Source organism: Malus sylvestris, chromosome 3 (assembly GCF_916048215.2).
Source record: "Malus sylvestris chromosome 3, drMalSylv7.2, whole genome shotgun sequence".
Lineage (NCBI taxonomy): Eukaryota > Viridiplantae > Streptophyta > Magnoliopsida > Rosales > Rosaceae > Malus > Malus sylvestris.
This window is the reverse complement of record NC_062262.1, coordinates 11,061,548-11,076,581: the sequence shown is the minus strand read 5'-3', so window position 1 is coordinate 11,076,581 and position 15,034 is coordinate 11,061,548.

The window sequence follows — 15,034 nt, the reverse complement described above, 5'->3', positions numbered from 1 at the left end:
ACCAAGCATGCTTATTAAGGAAATTGATTTTCTACATCATTCCTCGCAAAGATACGACACGACTCTCTTTTCACAGTGGATTCAAGAGAATATATGTGGACTAATCCAACCAAAATGCGGACCATATAAATACTTATAGTTTTGGTTGATGAATCGACAAACTGGTTACATGTTTGTCCACACACATTGCTACTAAACCTCTTGGCCAATTAAGGGTCACCACCCTACTTATCCCTTAAGGTCCGGAAGATTGGATAATGTCGGAGAGATAAAGTATTGCATGTCGTTTTGGGTTTATAATTGAACATTGAATTCCCATATTCACCCCAAATAACCTCGCCTAGTGATCATACATTGCAATTTAAATGATCGCCCGACTTTTGGTAAATGTACCAAGTTTTCGGTTTCTGCCTAGGGCTATGCAATCCTTGTACGCAATTATGTTGGTCCACCTTAAGGCCCATTGCTACCCAACCTATATGACGTTACAGTTGGTTACTGGATACGAACTTAACGATTTTCGTATTTACGCATTTGGGTGTGCATTCCATATGCCAAGTTGCACCGCCGCAACGTACCACCATGGGTCCTCAAAGAATGATGTGTATTTTTTGTCGATCATGATTCTCCTTCACACTAACTCTCTTAGAGCCCTTGTACGCGATCTCTTTACCGCTTATTTACGGGTTTTCACTTTAATGAGACAGTCTTCCTGCCATTAGGGAAAGATAAGAACGTCAACGTTCCTGTAGAACGGCACGAATTTGCGTGGACATTGCCTATTATGTCTCATCTCGATCCTCATACCACACAAGTGTGATAAGCAAGTGCGATGAATTCTAGTTTTCAGAATGTTGCCCCAGACTCATTCCTCTGATTTAGCTAAAGTGACGAGATCATATACCAGTTGCAAACATGCTTACAAGGATAGACATACTTAACGGACATCGAGTCAACATTCCTAGAGGGTGTGCCAACCCTGTTGGACAGTTTGGACGCCCCTGTTGGACGGTTCGGTACATCGGTGGATAGCCAATCAATCTATCTTGGCTTGGAGCACGACATATCACTTGGTTCTTAGGATTCACTTCCCTTGAAAAGGAAGACACGGCATAACAATGAATCTAAACTCGATCGCTGTCTCAAATCATTTCCATTTCATGAGATTAATCCGGATTTCTCCCGAGACTTAAAGTTCTTGGTCCAGTATACTAGTTTGGATGAGCTAAATGGAATTGAAATGAGATTATCATCGATGATGTTTTCACTTATATGGTAGCTACCGACATAAATGAAAATCGATGATATCGAACCGTGTTTCGTTGACTAAGTGACAATGTATAACTGATTGGACAACCGAAATTACAATCTAGGTCAAATTCCTTACCAAAGTGTGTATTGGACCTGTCGTTCTTACAATGCCTAAGATAACCCTGTTGTGTTAGAAGTGGGAAAGGAAGCGTTATGAGATGAATGAAATAGTGCAATATGATGCACGCCTTACGGCGTAAGGTTTCTCTCAAACATCATGTGATTGATAGCATCATTATGAAATGTGGTTAGTGTTTTCTCCATAGGGATATAGATACGGAGATTTACATGTAAGTTTCCGAAGAATTACATGGACTGGTTCAAATAGTTCCAAAACCACAAAACACCCTCTTAACTCATTTTGAGGCATTCACTTATAGATTGAAAAATCCGACGAATGTGGTATACCGGTCTAAGTGATTATTTGATCAGTCAGCGATATGAATTATGCCCTTGCGTGTTAAACTATGAAGTTTTATTCCAAATTGCTAAAGTTACAGTTTATGTCGTTGACACGAATCTCACTAAGACTCTGAAAAAGCTTGAGAAAATTGCCTCGCACCTGAAGATGAAATTTGAGATGAAGGATCTTAGGAAAACTCATTTATGTCTTGACCTGAAGTTGAAACATTGTTTAGACGGTATTTTGGTCTACTAGTCGAACTACACCCTGAATGTGTTACCTTTAAGTATACCTATGATCGTCCATACGTTATAAGCAAATGAGACCCTTGAGGAGGTAATGGAATCCAAAATTCCATATCTAAGTTCAACTTTGCGCTTTGTTGAACTTAACTCATTGTATTTAGACAGGACATCTCCTTCGCTGTTGATCTTGGTAAAGATGCAGCACCGCGCCTACACGTAACCACTGAATTAATATTAAAGACGTACCTTGAAGGTACTACATGGGTAAATCCCAACGCATCTCGAGCGGATCCAACCTCCCTGATCCTTGAAATAATGCTTGCCTTGTAGTTATGCTGATGCAGGTTACTTATCAAACCCGCACAATGCAAAATCCCCAAATGGTTATGTCTTTATTTTTAAGGATATCGTAATATCTAAGAGGTTCATGATATGACCTTAGTTGCAAAATCTTCGAATTGTTCCAAGACTCACTTTACTTTACTATGCCACAAGTGAGACATGGTTAGGAGTTCTTGTTAAGTAATTTCGAAGTACTTGCTGTGTTTTCATACATCGTTGAGTCCCAACAACGATCCATGAAGATTATGCCGCATGTATCAATTTGACCAAACCATGATACATCAACGAAGTCAACACCAAGACATATTGCGTCCACATCTACATCAGCAAAGCATCAGGAGATTGAAGTCTTGAAAGCCAATCCCAGACAACCTTTCCGACCTCTACACGACGTCACTGCCGAAGTTAACCTTCTAGAAGCTTGTCCGAGGAATTGGTATGCCCAACTATTCATATGCAATGCTTGTAGTTCTTATTTGGAAGTTATGTCAAACTCAGGGGGAGTATCCAGAAGTGTACTCACTTGATCTTAATGTACTCTTTTTCCCTACGATTATGAGCATTTTTCCCACTGGGTTTTTGCTACCTAACTAGGTTTTAACGAGGCACCCATCATGGGCTGATCATACCCTTGTAAGCTATTATACTTGCGTCCAAAAGACGTATAGTTTTGACTTAATGCAACTTCTCACGTTTCTCCTTAGACTATGGGTTTTTCCCCATCTTGGGTTTTACCATAGCGAGGTTTTGTGAGTTTTACTTTTTATGCATTCTTCCGTTGATTTGAGACTCGCATTTGCTCATTGTGCCGACGACTTCATCAACTATACTTGCTTCATCATTGAAGATTTGATGCGCCATTTACTTGAGTATTTACACACTCAAGGGGGAGTGTTGCATTCCTATTGGAATAGGAACGTGATTGTGTAAATCCTAGTAGATATGGGAATGTATCTTATATTCTTATTAGGAGTAGATTACCTATTAAATGTTGTAATCCTAAAGGGAAAGGTTTTTACCTATCCTATTACTATAAATAAAGGCACAATGGGGTGGAATAACACACACCCACAATTAAACATCTCTCTCTTTCTCTCTATCTATGTCGCACCCCTCTCTCTCTGGCATCCATAATTGTTCAGTAAATTATGCCTACAACAGCAACATATTTTTAGATGACCAAAAAAGAATTCAAAAAGGGATTATGGTTTTGTTCTGGTTGTTGGGCTTTAGTCCCATTTAAACCTAAGAAAAGATAGGATGTGGAATAGAATATGGTGTCGTTTCAGTACAGAAATAAATAACGGCAGGTCGTATTTAAAAATCCTGGACACTCATCAAAACGGTAACATAGTAAAGATTAAAAAGGTTTTGCTAATCATCTTCTTCGCGAGGCCTTCCACCAGACCGTGTCAACGCCGCCTCCACTATTGCACAGAGAAATGGCACTAAACTGACGTTGGTGTCTGGCAGAACGACCGATCGAGATCATCGCCATGGGAGGGGCTTCACGACTTGCAGGTTTTCTGACGAGGGCAGAGGGGCAGAGTGTCACTGCTGGACTTCATTATGTAGCTTCGCCTATGGAATACCATATTTTTGTACATACCACATTGTTATTATCTTATACAACAAATGATATGTACATGTCACGTTAATTAATAAAAAAGAGATTTGAATATTAAATGGTGCAACAAGCAACTTCTCCATTTAGGGTAATTCTTGTAGCATTATAAGGGCCTAGTTAGTGCCACCAAAAAGCCAAGGTCCACACTGCAAACAAATCTGATGGCCATAATGAATGCACCTACGTTACAATTTGACAATGGTAGACCCACATAGTTTTTGGGTTACGATTCAAAAAAATGAAATTGAAAAGCGTATCGATCCATCAATATAATGAAAGGAAATAGAGAAGGATACCATATTATACCCCATAGAAATTAGAAACGTGACAAATAATACTATAACCAAAATTGAAATGAAATGTGTAGTATCTGCTAAATTTCGCAACTATTACTATTTCTTTTACAACACATAATTTTATATTGTTGTTGGATTGTGGATAACAGTTTATTGTAATGACAAAATAATTATATTTATATTGTTGGAAAATATTAGTATTTAGGTTTATTTTAGTATTTGAGTTTTGCTTGTTAGTTTAGGATTTGGGCCTAGCCCATTTGAGTTCGTGTTTCTTAGGTTTAGTGACACACCCCGACCTAGATCGAGGTATGCTGGCCATCACGTGAGGGTGATGTAGCCATGTGCACAGTGCAGAAGCAATAGAGATACAAGGAAATACGAATAACCAAAAACCAAACCAACTAGAGCACTAATAAGATAAGGTGCAAGTGCGAGATTAAGTGTGAAATACAGAATCAGAGCATAAATAGCCTAAGTGCAGTCCAACTGGACAAGTACTAATTATACAACACCCAAAGGTGATCCTACATTTGTGATGTTCTGTTAAAACCACCGTCGAAATCCTCGTGAGCCACCAAAGCACTTCAACCTAAAACCTGGAGGGGCGCAAAACAGAAAGTGTGAGTGGGCAAAAACAAAGTTTTTCAAATTCATTTCATTTATCAAAAGCGTTAACCCCTTGCCGTAAAACCTGTATAATTTCCCAAAAAATATAATATATGCTATATCAGAAATTATGCTCAGTATGAAAATCCTTAGAAATATACCATGCCAAAGTATCTCAATGAAATGCTATAAGTAATCCAGTTAAAATATATCAATGATGTTGATGCACAAAATCAGTGAGGACTTTGGTACAACAAAACATATCACCCACAACACCAACTAACGTCCAAGGGCAAGTTAGTCATTTTACGTTGTTGATGCACAAAATCAGTGGGGACTTTGGTACAGCAAAAAGTGTCAAGTTTGTGACTTTCGCTAGATTGTTCTGGTCATTAGTGTGGATAAGTAAGTAAATGGATAGGGATAGGGAAGCAAACACAAGATGTACATGGTTCACCCAGATTAGCTACGTCCACGGAGTAGAGGAGTTCTCATTAATTGTGAAGGGTTTACACAAGTACATAGGTTCAAGCTCTCCTTTAGTGAGTACTAGTGAATGATTTAGTACAAATGATATTAGGAAATATTGTGAGTGAATGATCTCTATTTATAGAAGAAAGTTTCTAGTTTAATTCTGACATTGACACGTGTCGTGTTATGATTGGCTTCTGATGTTAACATGTGTCGCGCTATGATTGGTTTCTGATGTCGACACGTGTCGCACTGTGATTGGCCTCTTAGTTTGAGGGAAACTCTCCTGGGTCCTTGACGGTATAACGTTAACCGGTGCTCAGTAGTTTCGGGATTAGTCAAGTATGGTACAAACAGTCCTCCCCTAAGTTCCTGAGTGAGGGAAGCTCCTCGGTTGGGGACTTGCAAGATCTAAACCATTGAGTAATCACGAAACTTCTAAGTACCGAAGTGTGATATCATTTTCACTTGCCTTATCTGTCTCATATGTAGATGTGGCATCTTCTCTGGAAGTACTTTTCCTCCATCCATGGGTGGTATCTTTAACCGATGAAGATGCACAAGGTAATGTATCAATTTCACTTGAAGCTTACTTGTAGTTTCGGGTTTGTTCAAGTGCGATACAAACCCTATAGTAGGAGTCCCCCAAGTCGTCGAGCTAGGAAACTTGCCGAATGAGGTAACAGACAAGGTAAGCATTTTTTTTTATTTGCACGTCTACATGGCTGTGGAGGATGGAGGTCGACATATATAGGAGTCTCCTTAACAAGTAGTATTGTTATTCTTTTACCCTTCTTGGTCATAGCAATGTAGTGGGAGCTGCAAACTTCACGTGTTTTAACTTTGTCAGAGCACTTTGAAAAAGTGGTCTGTGGTATCTGGAAAGCTGATGTTGCGTGTGAAGATTGCAGACAAGCTTTATCTAAGGAAATCTGGCTCTCGAAGTTCGAAGAGCGGTGCCTCTTCGGTTTTCGAACAAGCAATCATGTCAGAGATCTAGCTTTCGAGATTCAGAGAACGGTACCTCTTCGATTTTTGAGAAAGTAATCCTGTTGGGAGTCTGACTCTTGAGATTCGGAGAGCAGTGTCTCTTCAATTTTTGAGAAAGTAATCATGTTGAAAGTCTGGCTCTCGAGACTCGGAGAGCAGTGTCTCTTCGATTTTTGAGAAAGTAATTATGTTGGGAGTCTAGCTCTCAAAATTCGGAGGGCGGTGCCTCTTCGACTTTTGAGTACGTAATCCTGTTAGTAGTCTGGCTTTTGAGATTCGGAGAGTTGTGCCTCTTCAATTTTTGAGCAGCAATCTTGTTGGGAGTGTTTTCTCGAATGTGAGTAAAGGTTAGGCATTTTTGCCAGTCTGCCTTGCCGCAGAGCACAGATGTTAACACATATTGGGACTTTCTAGTTATCAAGCAGTGGTACTGTTCCTTTACCCTTATGGGTAATAGTAAGGCAGCTGGACCTACAAAATTTATGTGTCTAAACTTTGTTAGAGATCTTTGGCAAAGTTATCTGTGGTACCCGATGAGCTGATGTTACGTGTGGAAAATGGTGCCTCTTCGGAATCCAGAGAGTAGTGCCCTTTCGATTTTTAAACCAACGGCCCTGTTGCCCTTTCTTTTATAAGGGCACCAATTGTGTGCAAGAAGTACATTCAGAGAGTTATTGCTTGTAGGAATTTTCCCCTTACTTCAGAGATTTATTGCACCTCATTTCTCCATCATCATTTCTGAGAATGTCTGGCCCATCCGACCGTCGTTTTGACTTGAACTTTGGTGAAAAGGCAGCCATGTCTCCTCAAGACAACGGCGCCCATCATTCTTATCCCCTACTGGTCCTCTTACCGTTGGGGACTCTGTGATGAAGAATGATATGACCACTGCGGTGGTGGCCAAGAACCTTCTCACTCCCAAAGATAACAGACTACTTTCCAAACGGTCTAATGAGTTGGCTGTTAAGGATTCTCTGGCTCTCAGTGTTCAATGTGCAGGTTCTGTGTCTAATATGGCCCAACCCCTATTTGCTCGAACTTGCAAAGTTGAATCATTGGCAGCTGAAGTGATAAGTCTCAAACAGAAGATCAGAGGGCTCAAGCATGAGAATAAACAGTTGCACAGGCTCACACATGACTATGCTACAAACATGAAGAGGAAGCTCGACCAGCTGCAGGAATCTGATGGTCAGATTTTACTTGATCATCAGAGGTTTGTGGGTTTGTTCCAAAGGCATTTATTGCCTTCGTCTTCTGGGGCTATACCGTGTAATGAAGCTCCAAATGATCAACCTTCGGTGCCTCATCCTTCTGGTGTTCTACCTAGTTCTGAGGCTCGAATAATTACCCTCTGATGTCTCCTCTTTCTGGGGCTTTGCCGATATATATTTCAAGCTTTATAGGTGAAGCTTTGGTGTTAAAGCTTTATAGGTGAAGCTTTGAGGTTGAAGCTTTGTTGGGCACCATGAATTGATTTTGCTTCACACTATCTTCATCAAGATAGTGTGAAGCTTTTGTGTTGAAGCTTTGTAGGTGAAGCTTTTGTGGGTCAAGCTTTTGTGGGTCAAGCTTTTGTGGGTCAAGCTTTTGTGGGTGAAGCTTTTGTGTTGAAGCTTTTGTGTTGAAGCTTTTGTGGGTGAAGCTTTTATGGGTGATGCTTTTGTGGGTGAAGCTTTTATAGGTCAAGCTTTTATGGGTCAAGCTTTTGTAGGTCAAGCTTTTGTGGGTGAAGCTTTTGTGGGTGAAGCTTTTGTAGGTGAAGCTTTGGAGTTGAAACTTTGTAGGTGAAGCTTTGGAGTTGAAGCTTTTGTTGGGTACCATGAATTGATTTTGCTTAAGATAGTGTGAAGCTTTTGAGAATTTGTAGTTGTCCTTCATTGATGAGGCTTTTGTTGGTGAAGCTTTTGTGTTGAAGCTTTTGTGGGTGAAGCTTTTGTGTTGAAGCTTTTGTAGGTGAAGCTTTAGAGTTGAAGCTTTGTAGGTGAAGTTTTGGAGTTGAAGCTTTTGTTGGGTACCATGAATTTATTTTGCTTCACACTATCTTGATCAAGATAGTGTGAAGCTTTTGAGAATTTGTAGTTGTCCTCCATTGATAAAGCTTTGTTGAATTTCCCATTCTTTTTTTTTAGAAAACTAGAAATTTGTTGAATTTCCCAATTTCCCTTTTTTTGGGGGGGGGGGGAACTAGAAATTTGAAAATGTGGGAGAGACAACATATACAAATTTTGCTTCCACACTGTTGAGCAAGAGATTGTGATGCAAGCCACACCTTGTAGTAGTCGAAGGTTTGGTCGAAGGCTTGGATGAACTATATAAATTGAATTTGCTTCGAACATTCTTGAATTTGCTTTGCTCCATTGATGAAGCTTTTGTTGGCACCATTAATTGGTTTTGCTTCACACTGTCTTGATCAAGAGTGTGTGAAACTTTTGAGAATTGTGGTTGCCCTCCATTGATGAAGCTCTTGTTGGCACCATAAATTGGTTTTGCTTCACACTATCTTGATCAAGAGTGTGTGAAGCTTTTGAGAATTGTGGTTGAATCCTTTGATAAAGCTTTTGTTGGCACCATAAATTGGGTTTGCTTCACACTGTCTTGATCAAGAATGTGTGAAGCTTTTGAGAATTGTGGTTGCCCTCCATTGATGAAGTTCTTGTTGGCACCATAAATTGGTTTTGCTTCATACTGTCTTGATCAAGAGTGTGTGAAGCTTTTGAGAATTGTGGTTGAACTCCTTTAATGAAGCTTTTGTTGACATCATAAATTGGTTTTGCTTCACACTGTCTTAATCAAAAGTGTGTGAAGCTTTTGAGAATTATGGTTGTCTTCCATTGATGAAGCTCTTGTTGGCACCATAAATTGCTTTTGCTTCACAATATCTTGATCAATAGTGTGTGAAGCTTTTGAGAATTGTGGTTGCCCTCCATTGATGAAGCTCTTGTTGGCACCATAAATTAATTTTGCTTCACACTGTCTTGATCAAGAGTGTGTGAAGCTTTTGAGAATTGTGGTTGAACTCTTTTAGTGAAGCTCTTGTTGGCACCATAAATTGGTTTTGCTACATACTGTCTTGATCAAGAGCGTGTGAAGCTTTTTAGAATTGTGGTTGCCCTCCATTGATGAAGCTCTTGTTGGCACCATAAATTGGTTTTGATTCACACTGTCTTGATCAAGAGTGTGTGAAGCTTTCTACGAGTTGTAGTGTTTGCATTGTTACAGAGGAGAAATGTCTGGAGCAGATGCAATGAGGCTGAATACCTTGATCTTCGTATGCCATGCACTGAAGTTGTTGTTGGCTTGCAGTAAGACTTTGTTGGTGACTATAACTCTTGTTGGGCATAAGTGCTCCCCTAATTGAGTTGTCAAGCTTGAGGGTTTTTTATTATTTGTGAATGCTAGGAATTCATATGTACAAGTTGTACCACTCGTCTTCTGGTAGGTGGAATGAATGGTGAGTTGCTTTCATCACTTGGTTGGTGGTACGAATGTGAGTTCCTTCATCACATTTCATCACCTGGTTGGTGGCACGAGGATGAGTTCCTTCTTCACCTGGTTGGTGGCATGAATGGCAAGTTGCCAAATGATATTAGAGTACGGGTTGTATATTTCATCACCTGGTTGGTGGTATGAAGAAGAGTACGGGTTGTACATTTCATCACCTCGTTTGTGGCATGAAGATGAGTTCCTTCTTCACCTGGTTGGTGACATAAGTGGCAAGTTGCCAAATGATATTAGAGTACTGGTTGTACATTTCATCACCTGGTTAAGGTAGTGCTCCCTTAAGTTCCCGAGTGAGGAAAACTTCTCATTTAGAGACTTGAAAAATCCAAGTCACTAAGTGGTCGTGAGACTTCTGAGTATCAAAGTGCAATAGCATATGGTAGGAGTCCCCTAGGTCTCCGGAAGAGGGAGTTGACGAATGAGGCATTTCCTTTCTAAGGGGTAGCCCAAAACTTTTTCTTCATATATATTTGTTATGAAAATTGTTAGGCTTAAAGAAGAGGAGGCCTAGGCAATTTTTTTTTTTTCGAAATTTTTTTTTCTAATTTTCAATATTTTTTTTCGAATTTTTAAATTTTCAAATTTCCATATATATATATTCTTTTTTAAGCTTTGTAGGTGAAGCTTTGGTGTTGAAGCTTTGAGGTAGAAGTTTTGTTGGGCACCATGAATTGATTTTGCTTCACACTATCTTGATCAAGATAGTGTGAAGCTTTTGTGTTGAAGCTTTTGTGGGTGAAGATTTTATGGGTCAAGCTTTTGTGGGTAAAGCTTTTGTAGGTGAAGCTTTTGTAAGTCAAGCTTTTGTGGGTCAAGCTTTTGTAGGTGAAGCTTTTGTGGGTGAAGCTTTTGTGTTGAAGCTTTTGTGGGTGAAGTTTTTGTGTTGAAGTTTTTGTAGGTGAAGCTTCAATTTTTTTTTTCGAATTTTTAAATTTTTGAATTTTCGAAAAAAAAAATATATATATGTATATATATTTTCTTTTTTAAGCTTCGTAGGTGAAGCTTTGGTGTTGAAGCTTTGTAGGTGAAGCTTTGAGGTTGAAGCTTTGTTGGGCACCATGAATTAATTTTGCTTCACACTATCTTGATCAAGATAGTGTGAAGCTTTTGTGGGTCAAGCTTTTGTAGGTGAAGCTTTTGTGGGTCAAGCTTTTGTGGGTCAAGCTTTTGTAGGTGAAGCTTTTATGGGTCAAGTTTTTGTGGGTCAAGCTTTTATGGATAAAGCTTTTGTAGGTGAAGCTTTTGTAAGTCAAGCTTTTGTGGGTCAAACTTTTGTAGGTGAAGCTTTTGTGGGTGAAGCTTTTGTGTTAAAGCTTTTGTGGGTGAAGCTTTTGTGTTAAAGCTTTTGTGGGTGAAGCTTTTGTAGGTGAAGCTTTGGAGTTGAAGCTTTGTAGGTGAAGCTTTGGAGTTGAAGCTTTTGTTGTGTACCATGAATTGATTTTACTTCACACTATCTTGATCAAGATAGTGTGAAGCTTTTGAGAATTTGTAGTTATCCTCCATTGATGAGGCTTTTGTTGGTGAAGCTTTTGTATTGAAGCTTTGGTGTTGAAGCTTTTGTGAGTGAAGCTTTTGTGTTGAAGCTTTTGTAGGTGAAGTTTTGGAGTTGAAGTTTTGTAGGTGAAGCTTTTGTTGGGTGCCATGAAATGATTTTGCTTCACACTATCTTGATCAAGATAGTGTGAAGCTTTTGAGAATTTGTAGTTATCCTTCATTGATGAAGCTTTTGTTGGTGAAGCTTTTGTGTTGAAGCTTTGTAGGTAAAGCTTTGGAGTTGAAGCTTTTGTTGGGTGCCATGAATTGATTTTGCTTCACACTATCTTGATCAAGATAATGTGAAGCTTTTGAGAATTTGTAGTTTTCCTCCATTGATGAAACTTTTGTTAGCACCATAAATTGGTTTTGCTTCACACTGTCTTGATTCAGAGTGTGTGAAGCTTTTGAGAGTTGTGGTTGCCCTCCATTGATGAAGCTCTTGTTGTCACCATAAATTGGTTTTGTTTCACACTGTCTTGATCAAGAGTGTGTGAAGCTTTTGAGAGTGGTGGTTGAACTCCTTTGATGAAGCTCTTGTTGGCACCATAAATTGGTTTTGCTTCACACTGTCTTGATCAAGAGTGTGTGAAGCTTTTGAGAATTGTGGTTACCCTCCATTGATGAAGCTTTTGTTGGCACCATTAATTGGTTTTGCTTCATACTGTCTTGATTAAGAGTGTGTGAAGCTTTTAAGAATTATGGTTGTCCTCCATTGATCAAGCTCTTGTTGGCACCATAAATTGGTTTTGCTTCATACTGTCTTGATTGAGAGTGTGTGAAGCTTTTGAGAATTGTGGTTGAACTCTTTTGATGAAGCTCTTGTTGGCACCATAAATTGGTTTTGCTTCACATTGTCTTGATCAAAAGTGTGTGAAGCTTTTGAGAATTGTGGTTGCCCTCCATTGATGAAGCTCTTGTTGGCACCATAAATTGGTTTTGCTTCACACTGTCTTGATCAAGAGTGTGTGAAGCTTTTGAGAATTGTGGGTGAATTCCTTTGATGAAGCTCTTGTTGACACCATAAATTGATGAAGCTAATGTGTTCACCTTCTCCCCTCCCCCCTCATTTTTTTGAGGAGATGGGGTGCTACAAGTTTGAAATTTGAAAACTCCCTAGCTTGTGTGGAAGTTTGAAGACTTTCCATGTGGGGTTTTCTCATGGTTTGAATTTTGAATTTTGAATTTCTTTGGCCATGTTGAACCCTATAAGAATGAGAAGTTTCCACTCTTTTCATTGTCTTCATTTGCTCATTTTGTAGTGATTTTTTGAGATAGAGTGCTCTTATAGTTAAGAGGGATTCTGGCATTGCTTTGCACCATCTTCAGGTTGGTAGTCTTCTCCACTAGATCACATGCTTTTATTCTTGTTGAATTTTTTTAGTGTTCATGTATTTGGTTGAGAACATAAGGAACTAATTGAACTTTTCTCCAAGCCCTAGAAACTTCCTTATGTTTCGATCTTTCATGTGGTGATAGAGTTTGTTTCTGTTTGTTGTAGATGTCAGAGTTTGGAAGTCCTAGTGATGGGAGCTCCCTTAACTCTAACTCTAGGTTTGAGCTTGCAATGTTGGAGTCTTTAGGGCCTTCGTTGGAGTCTTGTACAAAAAATTCAAGATTGGGTGATCTTCGCAATTGCCAAGCCTTAGCCAATATTGGTTCTTCCTCCTTCATGTCGTGGGTGAGGGGGTTGTTTGTGATGCCATACCCATATTTCGCTCTAAGTTCACAACAGACCATTTAGTGCAAAACTTGTTAGATAGTGAAAAGTAGCTTGAGGCCATAAAGCAGTCATGTAGTATCCCCCGTAGTCTAGGAATGCGTTAGGTGCATCATGAAGAATTGTCATCTGAACCACCTAAGGGTCATGTTATGTTCTATACCCAGATATTATTGACTTTAGGGGTGAAGCTGTCTTTGCACCCGTGGTTGCAACGGATGCTGTCTTTCATTGGATATGCGCCTGGGCAACTCTACCCTGGTTTTTGGGATACTTTGATCGGGTTCTATATTATTTGGATGGAATGTGGTTAGGTGAGCCTTCCTTTCATCAATGGCACTACTGCTATAAGATGCACCCGATGAGAGCATGCACTGGGTATGCCGAGTGTGCATGTCGGAGTAAGAGATAGCGTATTGTCTTTGGTAAGAAAAAGACGTACTGTACTTGGAAAAACCGTTGGTGCTTTCTTTATAATGATTGGGAGTATGCTAAAGGTGTCACACCTGAGTGACATGTTCCTACTCACTTCCAGACTGTAGGTTGTAATGTATCCATTATTTGCATTATTTGCTATTTGTTGTGATTTTCTCTTGCTTCTAACATTTTTTCTTCGTGCAGTTATGTGAGGGACCATCAAGCTGTTTGGACGGGAGCTAGCTGACGTAGAGAAGGTGTTGAGGGTGCCCCAAAAGGGTAGACATTTGGGCAAGCTACGACCCTTATTTCAAAAGTACGGTTTCCAGGCCCTAGTGTCGGAGTGCCAGAGACGAGCAAGTAAGTTGTGTCTTTCATTTCGCCCCTTCTTTCTTTTACAAAGTTGCATTCCTTACTTTGATTTTTCTTGTTCAGTGGAGAAAGTGGGAAAGAAAGGGGAGACTAACGCCAAGAAAGGGAAATCACCCATGTTAGTTCCCGTAGATGACATTTTGTTTCACAAGGGAGCTCGTAAACACCGGGTGAGACCAACCCCTTAACCTAAGTCGCAAAAGAAGGTCCTCTAGATTGCTGCCTCAAAGAAGGCTGAAGCTGAGGCCATCGGGTGTGATGTTACCATAGTTGCAGGGGAAGAGAGACAATTGTTGCCTCATCTTCCTACCATCAATCCCATATTTTCTCCAACCATGGAGTCTACTGACCAAGAAGGTGGCCCTAGTTGTAGCCGTAAAAGAAAGTACAAGGAAGAGGTTGGCAGCATTCATTGGAACGAATCAGATCAACTGTTGATGAGCTTGGCGAGCCGCTAAATGAGAACGAATCAGATCGTGACCGGATGATGAGGTTATCTTCTTATGTAAGTGTTATTTTGTCATTTCTTTGCTTTCTCCCCTCTTTTTCCTGGTAGTGACGATTATCTTGTCATGTAGGTCATGACCGAGTACGATGACAGATTACGAGAAGTCGAACGGTACAAGGTAAAGTTTAAAGAGAATAAACAGCTTGTGAATGACGCCAAAAAAACGAGCAAAGTTTTAGCTGATGCCATCCGCCTTAGGGATGAAAACTTTGACAATTTGAAGAGGTAGAATGGTAAGAACGTGAGGCTCAAGAAACAATTGGAAACGACTAAGGAACAGTTGGAGACAACCATCCTTAAGGTTTCCAAGGTTAAAGAGGAGTTGGATAGTGCCTTGGTTGAGGTTTCTAGGCTGAAGAGAAGTATCCCAACTGAGAGGGATGCTGCTGTGCATGAGTTCTTAGGTTCCCAGGCTTTTCACGATGTTTTTAGACCTCACTGCATCCAAGCGGTTAATTTTGAGAAAAAGAAATGGATGGCCGTCCTTGAGCGTTACAACAATGGAAGCATTATCCGAAAATACCGTGATGAGATAGATGAGTACCAACAAAAGGGTGAAGCCTTCGTCATCGTAGTTGATCCTAGTAGTGATGATGACTCTGATAATGAGGCTAGTATCATTGAGCAGTCTCAGGAGAGTAAGGATGGTCCTGGAGATGCTGAGGAATGTGGTGATGGCGATGGGGTTG